This window comes from Dermacentor variabilis, chromosome 5 (assembly GCF_050947875.1).
Source record: "Dermacentor variabilis isolate Ectoservices chromosome 5, ASM5094787v1, whole genome shotgun sequence".
Lineage (NCBI taxonomy): Eukaryota > Metazoa > Arthropoda > Arachnida > Ixodida > Ixodidae > Dermacentor > Dermacentor variabilis.
Window position 1 is genome coordinate 123814892 of NC_134572.1, and position 22229 is coordinate 123837120.

General features: G+C 44.9%; 1 long non-coding RNA gene across 1 annotated transcript in view; it reads left to right on the plus strand.

The window, feature by feature from the left end:
* The first annotated feature begins 21937 nt into the window (after window positions 1–21937).
* Window positions 21938–22229, plus strand: part of LOC142581961 (uncharacterized) — a 65003-nt gene continuing 64711 nt past the window's right edge. The window contains exon 1 of the long non-coding RNA XR_012828332.1: window positions 21938–22086. This is a non-coding gene — a long non-coding RNA (uncharacterized LOC142581961). The remainder of the gene's footprint in view (window positions 22087–22229) is intronic.

The window sequence follows — 22229 nt, forward strand, 5'->3', positions numbered from 1 at the left end:
ATATGTGGAGGTTGCCATTGCAGACGATCATGGCCACATTTATACAAGAAGACCTTAAGTGTCCCCAGCCTACCAACAGTCTTGATCGCCAGCTGGGTTATGTCTTCCTTGTGCCTGACGCTCATGATTTGTTTGTATTCCTTGTCGGAAGCAGCATGGTTGAAGATAGCGTCGCTGCACTAGTATCCTTAGAGGGCACATCACCAGCCCCTGTTGGAAATTTTGGCTGTGCACTAGAAGTTGTAAAGTGCCATCCAAGAAGCGTTGTACTGCAAGAATTTTTGAACAGGGTTTAGCAGTGGCTGAAGCAACTGGAATGTGAGTACTTGGTCAGTCTTCAGTACTTGGTCAGTCGGGTCAGTCAGTACTGGTCAGAATGTGAGTACTTGGCCGGTGAAGATAACACCTGTACAGCGGAGACAAATGAAGAGTAAGTCAAAGAGTGCATAAGCAGTTAGTTGCCTGCTGCCTGTTGGTCTTGGATGACCATCCTGTCCCTTGCAATGCTTTGACCATCTACCATCTTGTAAATAAACCCATCCCGTTTGTTACAATATGTTTGGCCATAACTGGGCCAGAAGAGTTTCTCCCATTGGGGTCTAAATGTTGGAGGAGGTGAGTCTGCAAGGGTCACCTACACTTCCGGGCCACAGAACATTGAAGATTCTGCGCACTACTAGCACACGAAAACACCACTTTTTATTGAGCAGAATGACTATGTTGATGCGCCAGCATCGGCAGCAACACTGACAGCTGCGTCGCAATGCTGCCACATTGACTGTCCAAAGGGTAATGCAACAGGGTCTGCGATATGAACAGCAACGTACATTATATGATTCTGTGCACTTCTCTGTATACCCACCATACAAAGTGATGTGCAGTGTACGTTAGCAAGATCATGGTGCGTTCGTTTCATAGTTATGAAGAGTAGGCGAGACAGACCATGACGGTGACATCCACGCGCGTCATGTCTGTCGAAGCTTGCATGTCCTTCGACGTATTGGACCATGGTTGCAGCATTTAGTGGTTCAATTTTGCGTATACTATCCAATAAACAAATAGTACCACAACCATGTTCAGCAAGTTTACATCTTTTAGCAATTGGGGCAGTCATATCGCAGACACTTCGCACTGTGCCGTCCAATATATGCGCTGGTTGGGGTTATTCGGTCTGGATGACTGCAAAGATGTATGGATATCCCTATGTCTTGCTAGATAAGGAATGTCCCTCATTTGACTGTGCTTTCCACATCTTGGATATGCCTGAAATTTACATTCACATCTGCATGATGTGTGTTTAGAAAAAGTTTATTCCAACAAATAATATGACCATTGTGAATCATGATGATGGCACAATAACACCAGGATGCTAATATACAAAGACCTGAGCACTTATATACAAGGCACATTTTCACAGAAGTGTCCAGCTCCCCACAATATTAATAACAGATTTCTACTTAAACCAATAGAAATGCACAGTTGTACATAAACGAACTGTCTCATTGTATGCACAATGTTGAACTCAATATTTTGTACAGTGGTTTTAAGACTTTTGAAAACTTTGTGGATAATGGAAGCATTACACTCTGGAATATGAGGGTTATGTACAATTGATGATGTGGTAGAGGCATTTAATGTAATTATATAGTGGTGGTATGAGATGTGTATTTTGAAACAATCTGCATGCATACAGCAGAACACACAGATAGAAATCACAAACACATATACATGCTATGTAAATTCGATGAGTACTTTTGATGACCTGACTACAATAACCAGGCCGATCGGAAAACAAGCTTTTTTCATACATTTCCAATGCTTTAAAGAAAGAGAAAAAATGAAGAGAAGACGAAAGAACAGGCACCTGTCCTTTTGTCTTTCTTTCTGTCTTAATTTTTACTATTTCATTAAAGCGATGTAAATGCATGATATGTCGGTATACCTACTGGCCCAGCTGCCTGCTTTAAGAAAAAAATTGACAGTCACTTCAGCATACGCCAAAGAGGGTGAATGCAGAAACCTGCACGCTCGAGAGAATTAATTTACTTGATATTCTCATTCAAATGCGTTACCTGTTGTTACTTGCTTTCTCCCACCAAAGATCACGGGTTTGAGTGCCTTAATTGCCACTACCCTAATTAACTGTGCCTTAGCTTTGCCTTAACATCAAAGGTCATGGGTTCGACTCCCATCGAAGGTCGTGGGTTCGAGTGCCTAAATTGACTCCATCATAATTTGTCTAATTTTCTTTTTTTCTGGCATGATGAGTGGCATCGGAACCAGCTGTGGAAGAATGCGACGACGAACACGCGAGCCGCGGCACGAACGCGTGCGTGTCTGCGCGACGCAAGCTCGCATGACTTTCTGTACTGCACACCGCATTTTGAAGGCCACCGGCTGATGAGTCATTTAAAGCTTTCGCCATAAAAATTCACCGATGATTACAATACTCCCTAATTGGAAATTTGAGTGCAGCTCTATACATGTTTTCATTTCGCGTTATATTGGCTGGAGCGGACAATCTGTCTCGTGCGGCACGTTTCAAACGGAGCTAAGTGTGGCGCGACGTCCTGTCTATGCTGGAGATCACGAGAGGCAGCGTGTGGCTAATGCGTCGGCGCGATTCACAGCAGCCGCTGCAGACAGACCTGCATGCACTGCTTCGATAAACAGACGACGCATGGAGTGCCTCGGTGCGTGCGCCCTCACGAATGGAGCGGAGGCGAGCAAGTGCATCGAGACATCCTTAACGCGCGCTCCTCTGGCGCCATCTCAAAGCCATCGTCGCCATAGTCCGTTTTGCGCCGCACAAAGTTTTTCTTCTCACGCTTCTCACGAATTAAACAAGATGAAGGAAAAAGTCACAGTGACACTTTCGCCCAAAAGGCAAAGCATCGATTGCAATAGCAATTTAGTAGACAACTATATGAAGTAAGGATAGTAGTTTGGGCGGCCGTATAAACTTGTAAGCATTCGCTTACTACCAAAATTAACAAGCGTGGTGTCACCCGCGCACAAGCAAACATGAACGCATTTCACTCGATGACCACGGGAACTCGCTGTCAAAACAGTGGAGTGAGAAAGCGTGGCCGCAGCAGCGAGCGAATTGACCTTCGTGCTGTATTTCGCTTCAACGCGAACTAGGCAGCGAAAACACAGCGCACACGAAGCTATCAGCACTAGGCGCGCTCGGTCCCTATCGCATATCACTTTCAAGACACGGCCCGTGCGACCCCGCCGTATGCAGCCGCCACCGGAGTAGAACGCCCCCCTTGCCTTGTGCCTTGCGCGCGACGAAAGACTGCGCATTTCCTCCCCGCTTTTCTCCCTTGCGCACGCAAGATTTAGCCGCCATCGTCGGCTCGCCCTTGCGCGTTTTCACTCGCACATACAGCATACGGCGCGCGGCGGCGATGTTATCGCCCTTGGACTTTATACGAAACATCAAGGCGACGGCAGAAATGCGCCTGGAGTGTACATGTATCGCAATAAAACATCTATCGCAATAAAACATCAAAACACCCCTGTTTCAAACACGCCCCAGAATTAAACGAGAGCCCACTTTACGCGAACACAAAGTACAAACATAACGTATAGTTAACATTAAAGCTCCGAAAGAAAGCTGAAATCTGGCGCGAATCCCAATTTTTTAGCAAGAGACTTAATAGGTAACAAGAAACAAATGTGTTGTACTATGCCGGTCGGGTTCCTAAAGTAAGCTTTGCCGCGATACATCTCTATTATGAGGTAAAGCATAGACACGCCGTGAAAGCGTTCTTGGTTTCGTAACAGGCAACTCTCAGTCCAATTTTCCTGCAAAAAAAAAAAAAAAAAAGGAACGCGTTAGAATTGGGTAAATACCGTAACTATACATTGTGAGCTACGATTATTTCCTAAAAATCGTCGGAAATAAGCGTTTTCGATGGTAAATGACGTGTGTTCAACGCATTCACTGTCCTCTAAGCGCCGTCGAGACAGACGCTACCACTAGAGGGTTTGCTTTTGGGATAGCCATAGGGGTCAGGCGCGTGTGCTGACTCATCAAGTTTGAATTATCCGGTGAAGGTCAATTTTAGGATCGAAATAACGTAAGTTTTGGCTCATAAAATGCATGGGCGCCGACCGGTACCTTCGTTCAGGATCGAATTAATTATAGTCTAATTAACGGAAGTATTTTGTATTTTTATGAGCACAAGTTTTTCGTCATGAAGTACAGTTTAACCTCGATGTAACGAAGTAGGTGAAATCGGCAGTTTGCTTCGGTATATCGAAATTTCGTTGTATTGAAATTAGACCTTTTATTCAAATAAGTACAGTTGCCGATAGATTTTTCTTAGAAGAAAAGGGGCCGCAGAATTTTCCGAATCATTGGGCAATCGAAAAAAGCAAGTTTGAACGCGAAAATAATTTATTTTGATGAATTTGGGGCGTCGCCGATGAACAATACGGTTTCATGCCACGTCAACAACTACTTCACATTAGCCGTACGAATTAAGCAAAGCCAGTCACGCTTTCGCGTGCACTGCGCCCCCGCAGCTGATAGCGTCGCCCCAGCGCGGGCGACGCTATCATGAAAAGCGCCGGCAGCGGGGAAGCGAATGCTGCGTCTGCCTCACGCTCCGAGTCGCCGAAACTCGAGATTAACAACACTAGACGCGCGGGAAGACAGCTGACATGATGCCACGCCGTCCCGGCACGCCCACTCTATGTACATGCGGACATGCGGCAGATTACCTCTGAAACAGGGTGCGCGGCTGAGCATACGCAGTCGCGCACCAGAGATCGCGAAGCGCTAACTTACCCCCTCCCCCCCCCCCCCCCGCCTATCGCGCGCGCTTTATCGCGTTACCGCGAGCTCCCTCCCTCCCCTCCCCCTCATTCCCCTAGCTCGTGTGGGAAGGCGGTACACGGGAAGCCACCATCTTGTCTCACCCTCGCACGCTTTCTCTCTCACCTAAAGCACAAGGTGCGCGAGCCGCAATAGGATCTTATCGCGCTTGCACTTTGTAAGGAACATGATGCGGATCCATTGCGGTGGTCGCTCTTGTCGCGCCGCGCGTGAGTTGGAAGGGCTGTTTGCAGGCAGATGCTTGTAATTCAATCACTTCACCATCTGTGTCAGCGGAAGTGTCTGTTTATTAACGCGATCGTGTTAAGCAGCCCGTGTCGCAGAAAAGCCGGCGTCTGGCGCCCCGCGTCGTCGTCAAGCTTATCGAACCACCCATACTCGGGACATCCATGTGTCGCAAGGAATTTACCGAATTAAATTTCTCAAGCTAAAAATACGCGGAAAATTCGTAATATACGACATACACACAACCTACAGACATGATGAGTCTCGGGTTGTCATTTCGCTATGCGATAAAACATTATTATGTTACACGAAAACTCTCAAAGAAGCTCCTTTTCCGGCGTTTCTGCAATTCACAGACCGACCGTTGCGTATGCCATTTGCGCACGCCCTCGCGTGGGTGTCTCGGGGGCCACGGAGCGGGGCGAATGGTTATTTGTAGTAAATCTAGATGGCGATGGCCTCCGCCGCATCGCGGCCCACGCAAGAGGCCATGTTTCTACCACCAAGCCCGCCTTCGTGCATAGCGTTCGCGGCCAGCGTTTCCCGGTAAACATGATGACATACGCTCCAGTTGCCAGGAAGCGTGAGAAGCAGTCGGGGACCTTTGAGTGCTATCGCGTTCCACTCTTAAAGGGCCCCTCATCAGGCCCCATAGCAAATTTTGGTTACACACTAGAAGTTGTTACGTGTCCTCTACAGAGCGTTCTGTCGCCGCAAAAATATTTTGAAATCGGCTCATTAATAGCCGAGATAGAAATATTTCAGTGCCGCGAACCCATGATTGCAGGAGGCGAGCTGCACTGCCAGGCGAGGCACTCTCTCCACTCGCCCCGTCTAGCCTCCGCAAGCGATATTCCCCCCCTTTGTTCCCCCATACCGGACCTCAAGGATCGCGTGATGCATACATCACAGGCCTCGCCTTCATTTCCTTTCTCCGCTTTTTTTTTTCGACGCTGCGCACTTCCGCTGACGGCGTCGCGCGCAAGCTGTTGCGCGTGTCTCGTTTCGCGCAGCGCACGATTTTGCGCGCTGTGCAGACGGACACATGACGCGGTAAAATTCAGTGCTACACGAATACTGAGGTAGACATAAGCGGATCGCAAAGCATGATCACGCGCTGGAACACGGTAGAAAGTGGCATAGTTTCGGTACCTGCGCACGTGGCTGCACGACCGTAGGAACAAGCAGACGAAGCGGAAGTACATCTCTCTTGCTTCGGTGCGAAGTAAAGCAAAAAAAAAAAAAAAGACGCAGACATTCCGTTTGTGTTTTATTATTTCTCTAACTTCAATTCGTCAATTCAAGCAACAGATCGCACAGATAACAGATGTCTTGAATAATTCTTGAAGTCACGTGTCTCGATGATTGACGTCACACAGCGGACACGAGTACGTAAGCGCGGGGACACGAGTAGGTCACCGTCCGGCTTGGAGCGCGGTCGGCTCGAGGGAAAGGAGAAACGACGTTTGGATTGAAATTTCGGACCTCTCCGCGGCGCGTACTTTGCAAACACGATCGTCAGCGCGCATTGTACGCTTAAAATGACCAGACCTGGTGAAAGGCCCTAGGCGAAGCTTAGGCATCCTCCAAATTTTTGTCTCTGCATTGCGGCGGAAGCGAGATTTCGTTATATTGAAATCGCATATAAACTTTATTGAGGTTCTAAATATATGATGTACTATGGCAAGAGGTTATGAAAAGTTAAGTACTTCGCTATATCGAAAATTTCGTTATATTGAAGTTCGTTATATCAAGGTTTAACTATAACTAATGTTTACGCCGATGATATTGCGTTTTTCAATTCTGCAGACGACATCAACACGCCACGTATGGTACAGTTGTCGGTCCAAAGCAATATCGGGATATGATTGCGGCTAGTATTGTATGTCTACAACTGATGCCATATATGAATTTGTACTGGCCTCCTATCTAAAAGAACTAAAAACACTTCATCTTGAATGCGAAATGGTTTCTAAAGTATGCATGTCCAGTTAAATTCTGATTGCTTATTATGCGCATTTTCCATGCATTGCTATTACAAACGCCACCATTGAGGACGCCTCGCAATACAGCCTGGCCAGCCCTCTGACGTGGGTCTGCCTCTGTTATGACGTCAGTGGAGCTTAACGCTGTCACTATGAGGCTGCCGTCTTCCCACGTCTAAATTAGGAGGCACGACAGGACGCGGCGAGACAAAATAAAAAAGAAAGAGCAGAAAGCTGCCAAGATATGTGCTTTGCTCACAAGGATAATTTTATTAAGTTAAACGCTTAGGTCTCTATATAACAAAACCAAAAGAACCATATATATATAGTCAAAATACTTCGAATTAAAGAAATCTTGGCTCATTCAGGTAACAAAAGACACTCAAATTAATTCAAAACAAATGTAATTCAATTACTAAAACCTAGTTTCTCGCCAAATTATATCTAGTAACAGGTGCCTCCCTACCGCCTCCGAATTTTTCTAGAATATTTTTGAGGTGGTGCCACTTACTCTGGACAAGCAGGTACTGTCAGATGCTTCCCAATCTCTCATCTCAGTATGCTTGTAAATTGGTACAATTGACTTCCTGGATATGACTCATTATTTTAAAGAATGAAGAGACAAATTTATTATGTACCTGCATTTGCTCTACAGGTTGATCATATTTAAGTTTTCCAGAATTTTTAAAAATCGCCTGTTGCAGATAACATGCTTTTTGTCCTTGAGCTGAATTATTCGAAAAGGCGGACGTTACTAGCCAGTGAAATCGAAACGCATATTAAATAAATTAACTAAGCTCACTAATTATCTTTTTAATTAATTACATTATGACACATATATCAATTTACGAATTGTAGCTGGTGGGTTTGCAAGACGTATCCACTTGAAATTAATTTCCAGGATGACACCAGTTCCGAGATATTATTTCCCGAAGTGTCGGACGAAATACATGGGCGTTCCATTTACTTTTGTGCTTAAATGCATAAAAGAGTGTTTTCTTAAAAAAGTAAGTGGAACAGCAGTGCATTTTTGCGCCGACATTGATGGCGCATATTTGCAAACTGGCGCCTTTCTGCAAATTCGTTCTAAGAGGGTACGCCTTGCAAACTTACCGGCTACAATTAGTGAATTATAACATGTGCCGTAAAGCAATATAATTAATAAGATAATTAATGATTTTTGTTAATTAATTGAGAATGTATTTCAACTTCTCGTGTGAGTAATGTCCGCCTTTCTGAATAATCCAGCTCAAGGAGTAGCATTACATTATCTGCAACAGGCGATGTTAAAAATTTCGTAAAACTTAAGAATGGTCACTCTGTATTTGTTTATTCGTATTTTTTTTTTCCTTTATCAAACGCACTTTGGTACTTTCTTCTGTAACAGAGTGGCCAGAGAAGTGTTATACACGGTAAAGTTTGAAAGTTCCTCAAGTTTAACGGCAGAGAAGAGACCGGTAATTCAACCCCGTAGGCATAGTGAAATTCATCATTTTCTAATGACAGGACATTCAGCTGTCGAAGAAATCTATATGTTGTTTTGCTTTGTGGAAATCGTGCCTACAGGGTTTCGTAAATCATGCGTTACAATGTGAACGCAGTTTCTTTTCTGCCACTTTCGAATGCACTTTCGCGTTCGGTGTATCGAATTCCTTTGAGCACCAGTTATTATTCCCTGCGTGGCATATCGCAATTTAAGGAAGCTGACATTAGTCTAACAGCCCCGTCCGCTCAACGAAGGTTGCACTGTTTGAAACCCATGTCATAGACAGATATGAATACTGGAGAACCAGACCTAGCGCCGTATTATGCAAAGCGTTCTTTTGTGTCGGCTCTACTCATCGCCTGTCACCAGTCGCAGTAAGCTAGCGGCCAACATTGGCGATAGCGAATGCCTGACGTCATGGTAGTCAATGACGAAGGGCAAGAGGAATGGAGAATTCAAAGAATACTGACATAATACGGCTCCTGCAGTCTTTCTTTTCGCGTCGGACTACGCCTAGCTATAATGCACGCGTTTTACTGTGAAATCATTATGTGCCCAATTACGCGAAAATTCAGCGTTGTAACCGACTGTGGGACCGAGTGACGGTACCAAAAATGGCAGACGGCAAATAGTAAAATCACATCAATAAATCCTCGAATTGACGTCAGCTTTGTCTGGAAGGTCCCTGTAAACAAAGTTAATTAGTGCATTTGAAAATAATATTAGGTACATTTCGGTCTAGTGAGAATCGAGCCCAGGCGTCCGGGGTGCGAGACGAGCACGCTAACCCGACGCCACGGCGGGTCCACGGTTCTGGTTGGCTAATGGTGTACCTAGTACGTACGTCATTGCCTACGTCACGTCGCAGCCATCTGGCTGACTAAACGTGTGGCCTAGAGCGTGCCTCTTTGGGCACGTGACGGCGCAGCCAATGGGTAGGAGGTGGCGCCACGTCATGAGTGCATGAAACGAGTGTATATAATTTAAAAAACATTACTGTCCAATCGAATGACGCTGAGTAGTCCTTCGAGTAATGAAATTCTCGCGGGCAAGCGAGCGCGTTGAGAGAGACGCTTAGCGCGTTTTCATTTGCCCTTACCGAGGCGCAGTTAAAACGTATTACGGAGCTTGCGCGCACAAATAATGTGCAGAAAAATAACATTTCACCAATGCGACTATAATGATTTCGCATTCCCAAACGTAAGCAGTCTTAAGTGTGTTTGCCTAATTCTTTCGTCTCACTGCAGGCCTGAGAGAGGAGAGAGATAATTCTTTGATATATATATATATATATATATATATATATATATATATATATATATATAGCGAGAGAGAGAGAGAGAGAGAAAGAAAGAATTAACGTTTATCAGTTCTGTGGTCTGCCAGGCGGCACGGCACGCCTAGCTTGTTACACTCCAGATGGGCATGGTGACAAATGAAATTCACAGTGCATGACGACAGAGATACACAACATAAAGAAGACACATCACAACACTAAAAATATTTACGAAATGTAAAGGTATCTTTCTTAGCTCGGGAACTCTATATCTAAATACAGACATGGGAACGGAGAATAGAACGACAGAAAGCTGAGCTAGGATTCATATTGAAAAAAAGGGTAAGGCATGCAGACACGGGCACGTTTTGTCCGCTTCTCTTGTGTCCGTGTCTGCACACCTTACCCCCTTTTTTTCATTAGGAACTCATTTTGCTCGCCAACGATTGCACCGATTGGTGAGGTTTGTTGCATTTAAGAGAACAAGTTAAGATATGGGAACTGTAGGAAATCACTCTTTATTTAGGCTACCAATTGTTTAGACAAATTTCTTAACATTTGCCTAATTAAAGAAAGAACTCGAGTATCGCCAACAGCAACTGTGTAACAGCAGTAAGAACAATGTCACAAGTATGCAAACTGCACCTAATAATACACCTAAAGCGGAAAAAATTGATGAATTGTAAACCGCTATACAGTGTACCGCTAATTTATTGAGCATGACTTTTATTGGGTATGACTTATGTGAGTAATTGACCTAGGTAAACGTACTCCTTCACAGACTCTAGAGGCTGACTGGCAATCTTGAAATCTTGTTGCCTTGTCAGACTATTGAGCATTACCTTTGTTTTCTGCACATTAAGGAGACAACAGAGGGTGACGAGGGCACTGTTGCAGTTTTTTGGGCAACAGAATTCGACAAGCGGCTGTAGCCTGAACAGTAGAGCCCCTTAAGCTTCGTAAAGTAGTGACACTCTCCTCCTCCGCCTTCACTCCTCCTCCTTTCTCCTCTCTTTCAGGCTCCCTCCGCGACCGTGGCGCCGCCTACACTGCTCGAGCGTAGCAACGGCGCCAATACGCGCTCCTCGCCACTCAGTAGACGCTTCTCGAGCAAAAATGACGCTGATGCACGGCGTGAGGGCCCACGTGATGCTATTAGGCCAATAGCGACGCGGCGTCGGCCTCGGCCAAAGCGCGCGAGGACGAGGCAGCGTGGCAATACTTTACGAAGTTTAAGGGGTTTTACTGAACAGATGTTTCTAGTGCTGCAAGTGCTACTGTGCTGTGCGGTGGCAGTATGCGGCGACAGTGACCGACTGTGATTGTGTGTCTATGCTCCTTTCTTTCTTTATCTCTACTTTGTTATTACTTTAGCTACCCATCCCCTCTCTCCCCAGCGTAGGGTAGCAAACCGGGTCTTCCCCTCTGGTTAACCTACCCGCCTTTACCCTTTCCCTGTCTCTTTCTCTCTCTCTTTCTGCATATTAATATTCACTCCAACTCATACACTCTCTCTGTTAAGGTCCTCAATCACTTGTTTTAAGTTCTCCCCGGCGTTGCTGAACAGGACAATGTCATCTGCAAATCCAAGGTTGTTGAGATACTCGCCGTTGATCCTTACCCCTAAGCCTTCCCAGTTTAATAGCTTGAATACTTCTTCCCTGCATGCAGTGAATAGCATTGGAGAGATTGTGTCGCCTTATCTGACCCCTTTCACTATAGGCACTTTTCTGCTTTTCTTGTGGAGAATCAAGGTAGCTGTGAAATCTCTGTAGATATTTTCGAAGGTATTCACGTAAGCCTCCTGTACTCCTTGATCACGTAATGCCTCTATGACTGCTGGTATCTCTATTAATGCCTTTTCGTAATCTATCCAAGCCACACAGAGAGGCTGATTGTACTCTGCGGATTTCTCGATTACGTGATTGATGACATGGATGTGATCCATTGCAGAGTATCCCTTCTTGAAGTCACACTGTTTTATTGGTTGATTGAATATCAGGGTTGCCCTTATTCTATTGGAAATTATCTTGGTGAATATTTTATATAATAGTGGAAGTAAGCTAATGGATCTATAATTGTTCAATTCTTTAACGTCTCCCTTTTTGTGGATTAGTATAGTGTTGACATTATTCCAGTTCTCTGGGACCTTTGAAGTCGATAGACAGTTCGTATAAAGGGCCGCTAGTTTTTCAAGCATTATGTCTCCACCATCTTTGATTAAAACGACTAGTAGTCCATCTTCTCCTGCCGCTTTTCCCCGTTTCATGTCTTGCAAGGCCCTCCTAACTTCATTGCTAGTTATAGAAGCACTCTCTGTAACCTGTTCATTACAACTTCGAATGGAGGTATCGTGGCTGCTTTGGGTACTGTACAGGTCAATATAAAATTCTTCCGCTGCTTTTACTATATCTTCGAGATTGCTGATGATATTACCCTGCCTATATTTAAGTGCATACATCTTGGTTTGTCCGATGCCTATATCCTCACTGTTTTCAGGCTGCGTCCATTTTTTACTGCTTCCTCAGTCTTTCTCAAGTTATAATTTTGAATATCCTTTATTTTCTTCTTGGTTGGTCAGTTTTGACAGTTCCACGAATTCGATCTGATCTCTTGCGTTGGACACTTTCATTCTTTGTCGTTTCTGTATTAGGTATTTTGTTACTTGGTAGAGCTTATCTACGGGTTGTCTTGGTGCCTTACCTCCCACTTAAATTGCTGCTTCTGAAGCCAGCCTAGTTACGGTTTCATTCATTGCCTCTATGACATCTTCATCCCTCCGTTCTAAGGCTGCATATTTGTTTGCAAGTGCCAATCTGAATTGGTCTGCTTTTACCTTTACTGCGTCTTGGTTGGCCTGTTTCCTCTTGACCAATTTTACTCTTTCCCTCTTCAAATTGAGGTGAATCCTATAGCCCTCACTAACCTATGATCACTGCACTTTCACCCTACCTAACACTTCTACATCCTGCACTATTCTGGGATCGGAAGAAAGTATGAAATCAGTTTATATTTCTTGCCTAACAATACTTTTTAATTCAGGTTTTTGTCAACCTATAATTTCTCGATAACTTTTGTAAAACATTAAAAATCGCTTAATAAAAATTCTATTTTCAGGTGTGCGGCGTGCCTCACAACCTCCGCGTTGCTTTGAGACGTCAAACCCCGCGAATCAGTCAATTTGGCAGCTCCCTCTGTGAGGGGAAAAAAAAAAATTCAGCCATGTTGGCCGACATCTTGCCATCTTCGAACGGACCGCCGTGCGGCTGCGCTATTTCTGAGAGACATAAAAAACAAACATGGCCAACAGTATGACGAAATTTGATAGTGCTAGCTCAGACTGTTGCCATATATAGTGTGGGTCAGTTTTGTTACGGATAAGAACGGGGCGACGCCACAGCGGTCCTGACGAAGCAATAATGCGAAAAGTCCCAAGTTTGAAACCAGTGCTGTCGCTGCGCATACGTGCGTACGCTGCCCGGCTCTCTCTTTTTTTTTTTTTCTCAGAGCCCCGTTGCGCACTGCCACGAGTTAATTAAATGAACGATCGAGTTCGTGTTGCGCCACGGCGAGCGTCGCTAGCGTGGAAGGCTCGAAGCTTTACCGACAGGTTTTTTTTTTTTTGTTCAGTGACATCGTCGTCTCAGGCGAAATATTTTGCCCCTTAATTACCAGATGAAGTAATTACGTTCGTTAAAAGCGAATTGCGACCCTTTGTACGAAAGCCTGCGTAAGATTATTGCGCACTTGGTTGTGTTTTATTGAACTCTCACACTGACCTAAGAGCATTTCGTAAGTTCAAACGCTTGTAGTCGCGTGGATGAAGCTATAGCGTTAGACGAGCAGGTAAATTATCCTGTCCAAAATTCCGCGTTCGCCGCGGTGAATTCAACAGTCGCTTGTATATAGTTCGCTTGTATAGTCGCTTGAACATATAGGTAGCATTAGGCACGAATATAAATTGAATAAGATGTAATGTCGTCGGCGCTCGACGAGGGGCAGTATATAAAGCACGTGGCGCAATTTTCACCGTTTTATAGCACTAATTACGCTCTGGAGACAAACGACCGTGCTCTTCAGCATGCTGTATAGACACCGTAAAGGCGCTGCGATGTAATTACGTGAGCCAACAGGGCCGAAGTAGAGCGCCGTGTTCGAACGTATGCAGGGGTGTGTCCACAGGATAAAATGGCGCATATATTGCAAGCAGAGAAATTGCGTCCCTGCTAGCGGGCCTCTTACTTTCGGAACGGCTTAATCAAATGGGGCTTGAGACAAAATTGTTTGCTTGTTAACCGTCTTTGATTAAAAAGCATGCGAATTGCAACAGTGCAGTGAAATACAATGGAATACCGTGTAATGAGAATATATTACTTTGTACAGATGAGTCATTTCGAATGTAGCATACGGCTGGCGCACTGTAACCCAGACAAGAAAGTTGGAATGAGCCCTTATCGTTAAGGCAATTTTCTTGAAGGTGTCCTACAGACAGGTTTGAACACTTTCAATGAACGCATACAATGCATCAAACACGGGGCTGTGTAGATGCGTACCAAATACTATGGCGCCTTGAGGTTAGTGGAAAACCCACGATTTATAACGTTGAAATAAGCACGTGCTCCCCTCCGACGCCGGTCACATTACTGTTGTACGCATGATTCTGAGCAGGCCTTGAGATGACGCGAGATGGATGTTTGTGACGTCCCATTACTCCACGCGCGGATTCGTTCGTTACCTCAGCGTAGCGGTTGAATAATGCCGAGCTAGTGCGCACACTATTTCTTTGTTTCTTCTGATAACTAACGACGTACACGAGGAAAGAAAGGAAGAGATAGAAACAGCTGCAACTTTTACACTCCAGGCGTCAATTTCTCAGCCTGCACGTAGCGCCATAAGATAAATCGAACGCATTAGCTCTTAAAAGTATGGTGCAAGAGAAAACGGACGGTTGTTTCTGAGAAATATGGATGGTGCAACGCCACTTGGTAAAGTATGCTCAAAAGGTCACGTAGTTTGTCTTCGAGCTCGGCACTGTTAATGCTCTGAGAGTCCTCGTTGGAGGGGGTTGATATGGGTGTGCGCTCTTCTCGTGGGCTGTTCTTACTGAGTCTGAACAGCTACGCGGGAGCCTTTACCTAAAGTGAAAGAACACGCACTTGCGTTAAAAACAACAACAACAACAAAACCAACGTTCTATAATAGTGTTCTCGCAAGGGCTTGCGCCACGGGCCTCTGGTCTCGGCAGCACCCCAGAGGCCAATTAAAGCGGGCAGTTTACAAGCTCTTAAATGGGATACTCTTCGCCGACTAAAAGAAAGACTGGCGGATATTATGCGAAAGTCGCCAGTAAGAGCGTAAGTTGAAATGCTATAGTTATAATAACTGTACTGCACTTATTGATTGCAGAACTGAAGTCGGTCAGTGATAAAGATTCATTGTGCAAAATAGAAGAGAGGCGTGCAGACAGGACACAAGAGTAGAGAAGTGGACAACACGAACGCCTCTCTTCTATTTTGCATAATGAATTCTTACCAACTAGCTCAGCTTTCTGTCGTTCTAAGTGATAAAGACATGATGCTCACTAATTAAGGTGACGCACGTGAGACTCTTGCGCCAGTTTCACGATATATCCGTCCATAAACTTGCGCTGAGACGTCAGCATGCAGCAGTGGTGGCCGAACAAGCGAAGTTTCAACCTGGAACCTGCTATAGACAATTTTCAGAGAACCGGAATGCAAAAACACCCGCATGCCGTGCATTGGATGCACGTTAAATAACTCCAGGTGCTCAAAATCAGTCCGGAGTCCCCCACCGCAGCGTGCCTCGTCATCAGATCGCGGTTTTGGCACGCGGGACCCCAGAATTTAATTTTAATTTCTGGGCCGCAAGATCGGGGCTTCGAGCGGAAATTGGAACGCGGTGTCGCTGACAAACAGATCCGCTGCGTTTGGAACGCGCGCAGCATTGGCGATTACCAGCGAAGCTAATATGCCGTGCGCTGCGGGGGTCTCGCTCTGCATTATGTAATGAGATCACCAGCGCGGAAAATCAAAAGGCAGGACGGTACGCTTTTAATTGCTAATAGCGGCAAAGGCGATTCCCGTGTTTCTTTCCGGGACTCATGCTGTGCGCGGAACGACGGCGACAAAAGCCAGCAGGTGAAAGGGTAATTATTTACTGCAACAAGTGGCGAACCCCCACCTCGAGCCTTTTTCTTTACACGTGCGATCTTGCCGCTCGATAGCAGACACGCGCGACGTCGCGCTTTTAAGTATTTAAGGGCCCAGCGGTAAAGGCTATGCCGGGAACGGACGTTGGCGTGCTTCTCTGTAGAAACGGAGTACTTAAGAAGAATAACGGAAAGTAATTACAACTGCAGGCGACGATTGGGAACGCCGTGCTCCTAAAAGATCTTGAAGCTACAGGAGTTTGCGATCGAACACAGGCAGCGCGGAAAACGGGGGAACTGGTTGCAATATTTTGCTGTTTTGTGTCATTTAGTTTGAAGTTGTCGTGTCAACTGAGGACATGAAGCTTGCAGTGGCGTAATTAATTGAGCAGCACAGCAACTCATTCGGTAATTTATCGAGTGCTCCTCGGAAGTTCCGAAAACGAGCGTCAGACAACGGACAGGCATTGAAAATGCATTAAATGAGCTTGGTTACTCGTTGATGGTCGTAGGGACCCGACGAAAAGCGACTTAGTATAAATGAGGTCACAGGCAGCAGTCAAAGCGGTTGTTTTGATTTCGCCGATGACTTCCCGATATATTATTAAACATTAGGTGCTTCGCCACGTTGCGAGCTGCTTTTGGTGGCGAAATACAACTTGACTGAGACATTGTAAAGAATTTTTGTTTAGTATACGAATAAAGAAAATTGCAAAGTTAGAGTTACCTGTCATCCGGAAGTCACTACACAAATATTATTCGTTCAACGCGCAACATAGCGAAAAGAAAGTACAAAATACAAACATAGCCCTATGAGGGGTCGTATTGTGTAAGGATTCGTTCTCGTCCCATTCTATTCATTTCTTATCATCCGTCCCGCTGAGTTGCCGATCTCGGTGATAGCGGGGGCACTCCTTCTTGCGAACCCAGGACGAAGAGCAATAAAGAAGGGAAATATTACGCATCTGTTAGGTTTGTGCGGGGCCGATCTCGGCTCTGCAATAAGCATTACATTCTGTGACCCGTGCGTCTCCGCAACTTCTTGGTCGACTGTTGAGCATTCGACAAGCAGTGGTCATCTTCCAGTAGTTTTTGAAGCAGCACGCCCTGTAACATTTATAAGTGATCAGGTGCGAACTTTCGTTAATAACAATATTTTAAAAAATATGCTTTCGAAATGTTCTTTCTTCTTCGTCTGATGCGTGCACTGAGCAAAGAAAAAAAAAGAAAGAAAAGAAACATGATTAACTCTTCCTCTTTGGATATTTCTGGCAAAAAGTCTGAATTTGAGATTCGATTGAGCAAAATAAATTCGTACAGCCCTCGGTGGAATGAAGGGTGCGCTCGTGATTACAGAAAGAGAAAAGCCGCTTGGAAAAAAAGACACATAACCAGAGTCCCAAAAACTGGAGCCATTATAAATTTTTTTCGAGCCATTTTTAAACACACAGTTTCAAAAGCAAAAGAATACGACTGCAAGCACTGTGATTTCCTCTCTAGCAAAAAGTAAGCGTACGTTGTTCAGTTTTCTCCGCAGTAGGACAGTACTTCCGCATCCAACTAATATTGACTCTATAGCCCTAATTAGTGATGAAATAAATCAATCATTATAACTAATATTGACTCTATAGCCCTAAGTAGTGATGGAATGAATCGATCATTAGAAGAAGTCCCGAGAAGTGATTTTCTTCTGTCTTGCCAAATTGTTCTAGTTTACGAAGTGCATCAGACGATTTTACAGAATTTAATATCTTAGAATTGGCTGAACTAGTACAGCGACTTCCAGATTCAGCTCCAGATGCTGATGGGGTAACCTCTGATATGATCAAAATGTTATTTAAGGAAGCTCCTGATGACCTTTTAGCAGTTATAAATCAATAAATTAGGTTTTCATGGATTTCGTTGAAAATTTCTAAAATAATCAGAGTGTTTCAAAATCATGGGGAAGGATATACAATAGATGACATTAGACCAATCACGCTAACCTCAAATTTGGTGAAATTAAATGAAAGAATTCTATGTGCCCGTATGATTAAATTGGTACAGAACAAGTACTTTCTTAGTCCCTGCCAAATTGGATTCCGACCATCATGTTCAATGTGGCATGCTTACGTGGACTTAGAAAGTAGAGTAAAATTAGCACGGCCACAAAGAGAGATATGTGCTATTGTGAAACTAGACGTTTCCAAATCCTACGATAGTGTAGAATACGTAATTTTACTGGACATATTACGAAATATAGAGCTTACAAATTATCTCGTAAACTGGATGTACGAATTTTTAATTAGAGGAAATTTCCCTGCTCTCTAAGAGGCTTTTCTTCTAGTATACATAATCAATCACATGGTGTTCTTCAAGGAGCTGTCACTTCGCCATTATTATTTAACATTCGGATGAGTTCCAGACGTCGTCATCGAGATGTACAAATACATGTATACGCAGATGATATTGCTTTCTTCGTGTCAGACACTGAAACTCGCTCCCTGCATTACTGACTACAGATCTACCTCTACGCCATAGAAACCTGGTTAAGCAAGATTCAGCCCTGCGATTGTGCTGCGGATTGCCAAAAATTGTTGCCAATAATGCACTACACCAAGAAGTCAGGTTGCCCTCAATATTGTGTAGATTTCGTTTACTGATGGTACAAACATTCTTAAATATGCATGAATCCCCTATTAGAAGACTCGAAAACATGTTCATTTCCCAGCCTGCATTATTTTTCAGATTACACTGATCTGGGTTTTATTCACCATAGCTGGTCTTCGTACAAACATTGATTAAACTCTTACATGTACGTATCTGGGTGGTGCCACCTGTATTTGTGATGTGCGAGAGAGTCTACAAATCATCTATGACGAAGTTTACCCCAAAAACGCGGAACTTCTCTCTCAATATATTAAATGGACTATTACAAGATCATTTATTGAACTCAGCTATAAATACGGTCAATGCGACAGACACCTCACAATGTGAAGAAAAATCTGGAATTGGCATTTTCTCTCCTGCTCTAGACTGATAATTCACAATTAGGATACCGGACTGCTTTTCCGTATTTCTGGCTTAGTGTTCGCTTTATGCAAACTAAATTCATCAGTATCGACGGTAGTCATAATAACGCTTTCTCCATCTTTATGTTCATCTCTCGCAGAAAATAGTGGAACTATTTCAGTTTCTAGAGCCTGCCCATATAAATTTATTTAGATTTCCTTGGGTGCCTGGACATAAGGGATTATTCATGAACGAAATGGCTGACAGTCTCGCGAGAGCAGCCCTCAATGACCATGTACTATCATTACTTCATACATCAACATACCTAACTGCTAGATACAGGAGACATGAAATTATTCAATACTTTTTGAACCCAGCTATAGCTAATTTTTCAGAATATCGACACCTCCTATTTCCGTGGCGCAAAAATTCATTTCACACCAAGAAAACTGAAGTAATTCTTACCCGATTACGTTGCTGAATTCCAATTTTAAAGTTTTGTCCTCAAATGGCTGGTCTGGCGCCCTCCCCCATGTGCCAAATCTGTGGAGAAGATGAGACTATAGATATTTTTTTCTTATTCTGCTGCCGTTTTTGTTTTCTTGAAGGAAGAACATTTTAGAATCAAGGTGTAGACAACTGGGCTTAAAATTTTTCATTCTGAATATTTTTTCTCCAGGAGCCTCCTCTCTTAGCAACTACCACAGGGATGGTTGTTCAGCCGCGGAGAAATTTATAGTTGTCTCAGCGAAATTTTCTTAAGTTTTCATACGCTATTTTTATTTATTTCTTCGGGACAATTTTACCAATTTTAGTAGTAACTGCAATTTCCTAATACCGTCTAAATCTTGGCCAATCCTCCGCAGTGAGTATAAGCAATCATAAAGGAAAAACCAAACCAAAGGAAAATAAAAATAATCGTTACATAATACGCGCCTAGGATGACAAATTTAGCTAGCTGGTAAAATTCCGTTGCGAGCAATATCAGTAGAAAAGGGACAAGACGCGAAGAACCTGCAAGCGGCTTGAGGCTCTTCACTTTCTGTTGTGCTGCCCTCAATGGACCCACGGCCGGCCCTCCCCTTTCAGGGCAGTGGGGATAGAAAGAATATCATGGTTCCCGAAGAAGATGACGGCTTCACCTACTCACCAGGATCATGACTTGTAAACCACAGCACATGACAAATTGCTTAGGCGAAGTCATAGAGTTGAACGCGAAAGCGGCTACACGGGCTTGTTGGTCGGTCATCCTGAAATTGCTGCTACGCACTTACAAAGGCACGGACGCGGAATGTACAGGCAGACCGCCCATAGCGTAGCGTTATCCCTTGTACCTTCTGCGTCAATGTGTTTGCGAATGTGCTATACGTAGAATCGAACGACACAACCGACACGGCAGTGGCGAGAAAAAAACTAGCCCAAGTACCTGGATCGATTAGTGGAGGAAGGCGACGTGCAAAGGGGAGCTGATCAGGCAGGCATCATGAAGGATTCCCCAGAGTGGGTTGCGCCAGGTTATTAAGGAACAACAACAACAACAACAACAACAACAACAACAACAACAACAACAACAACAACAACAACAACAACAACAACAACAACAACTGACAGCATGCTCCAGAGATACCCTGCGACAAGAACACACGAACCATCTCGACGCAACAAGAGATCATGCATGCAGCCGAAGAGATCACATTGCCTGGAGGGATCACCTTCCTCGGCCGAAGTGAGGATGATGGCATTGACTTGCAGAGTAAGAAAGAATTACAGAGGTCGGAACCAATGTCTATTGGAGTCATGGTTCAAGCTCAAAGAGTAATATATGGTTGAGGCCGCACAACTGAAAGTTGGGTGATTTGACTTCTGTGGTGTCTGGAACGCCGCTTTGCCGTGATGAATGATTTGGCCGTGTAATGGAGAAAAGATGAGAGCTAGGTACGTACGTCGCAGGAAGCCGATGACTAATGATTCCTTGATGTTGGTGCCGTGAAAAAAAGAGGTAGGAGTAATATAAGGTGCGGCTGGATAGCCCTGACAAAGATACTAGCGCGAAACAAGAGTGGCAGACTGACTGGGCGAAGTGGAAGGAACATGTCAATAGCAACGACCCATGAGCATGGGGCGCAGCTAACTAAGTTGACAATTTCTCGGACCGCAACGATGTGCTGGTGTACTATAGGGATCCTCGAGAAACAGAGTCAGATACTTTTGCTTAGTTTGGGGACAGCGTTCGGGTTCTTACTTTATTTATACGGAACGCTGCCACGATGGATTTGCTGTCCTGAGAAGACGCGCTCACAGTTTGAAGAAAAGCTGTATTTTCACGTACGGATAGAAATTTTCTTTTTGACGTGGCGGTATATTTTATTCCTGCCTTGCCTTCGTAATATGTTTGCGTGAAAAGCTGGCTTAGAGGCTGTTAGTCGCCTCCTCTGTCTTGGAGTCAAGCATGTAGACTTCTATGCAAGCGAATATAGGGAAGTGACTGATGTCAGTGACAAGCGACGGCGACTGGCGGGTCCATCTTTTTCTCTCGAGGTCGAAGAAACAGCGTCTCGGCGCATGGGCAGACGGGCCTAGGAGCTCACTGAATCCCTCGCTCAGAAGGCGTAAACCATGCTTCAGCAGCCGCAACGGTTCCAGAGGCAGAGTGAAGGCAGATAAACCTGCCTGTCTCTCGTAACGGTCTGGACACGCGTGACAGCGCCATTGAAGAACTGAAGAGACACGACAGGAGTATCTGAAGGAACATCAGATTGGCAGCTGTATAGCAAAGAGCCTGGACAGTGCTAATTTGACGACGTCAGGAGTGCTGCTCTTATTTGCGCTTCCAGCATCCTTGCGTTGATGCGCACGCGGCGTAAGAGCAAGGCGCGTCTTGCGAGCGGCACAGTAGTCTGCGCCCTCCTTTCGGAAACTGCTACCTGGTGCGCAGTCATGCTGTCGCCGGCGCAGTATAGCCTGAAGAGCAGACGCTCCTTATCACGCGGTCGCTTTCAGCGAGGCCGGGCTCACAAAAGCAGTCGGATTTACCGAACGCGGCAACGGTAGAGCTCTTAATTCGTTTAGCATCTCCAGAGGCAAGCCAAGATGACGGAGTAAGAGGTGAGCAAGATTACTTGCGAGTGCCTTCTAGACAGTCTGCATCGCTCGACGACAGCGACAACGCGACCGGTCGACTCGGTGATGTTTGCAAAGGCGTATACCACGCGCCACGCGTTCCTGGCGGACGGCTGAAAGCAAACTGT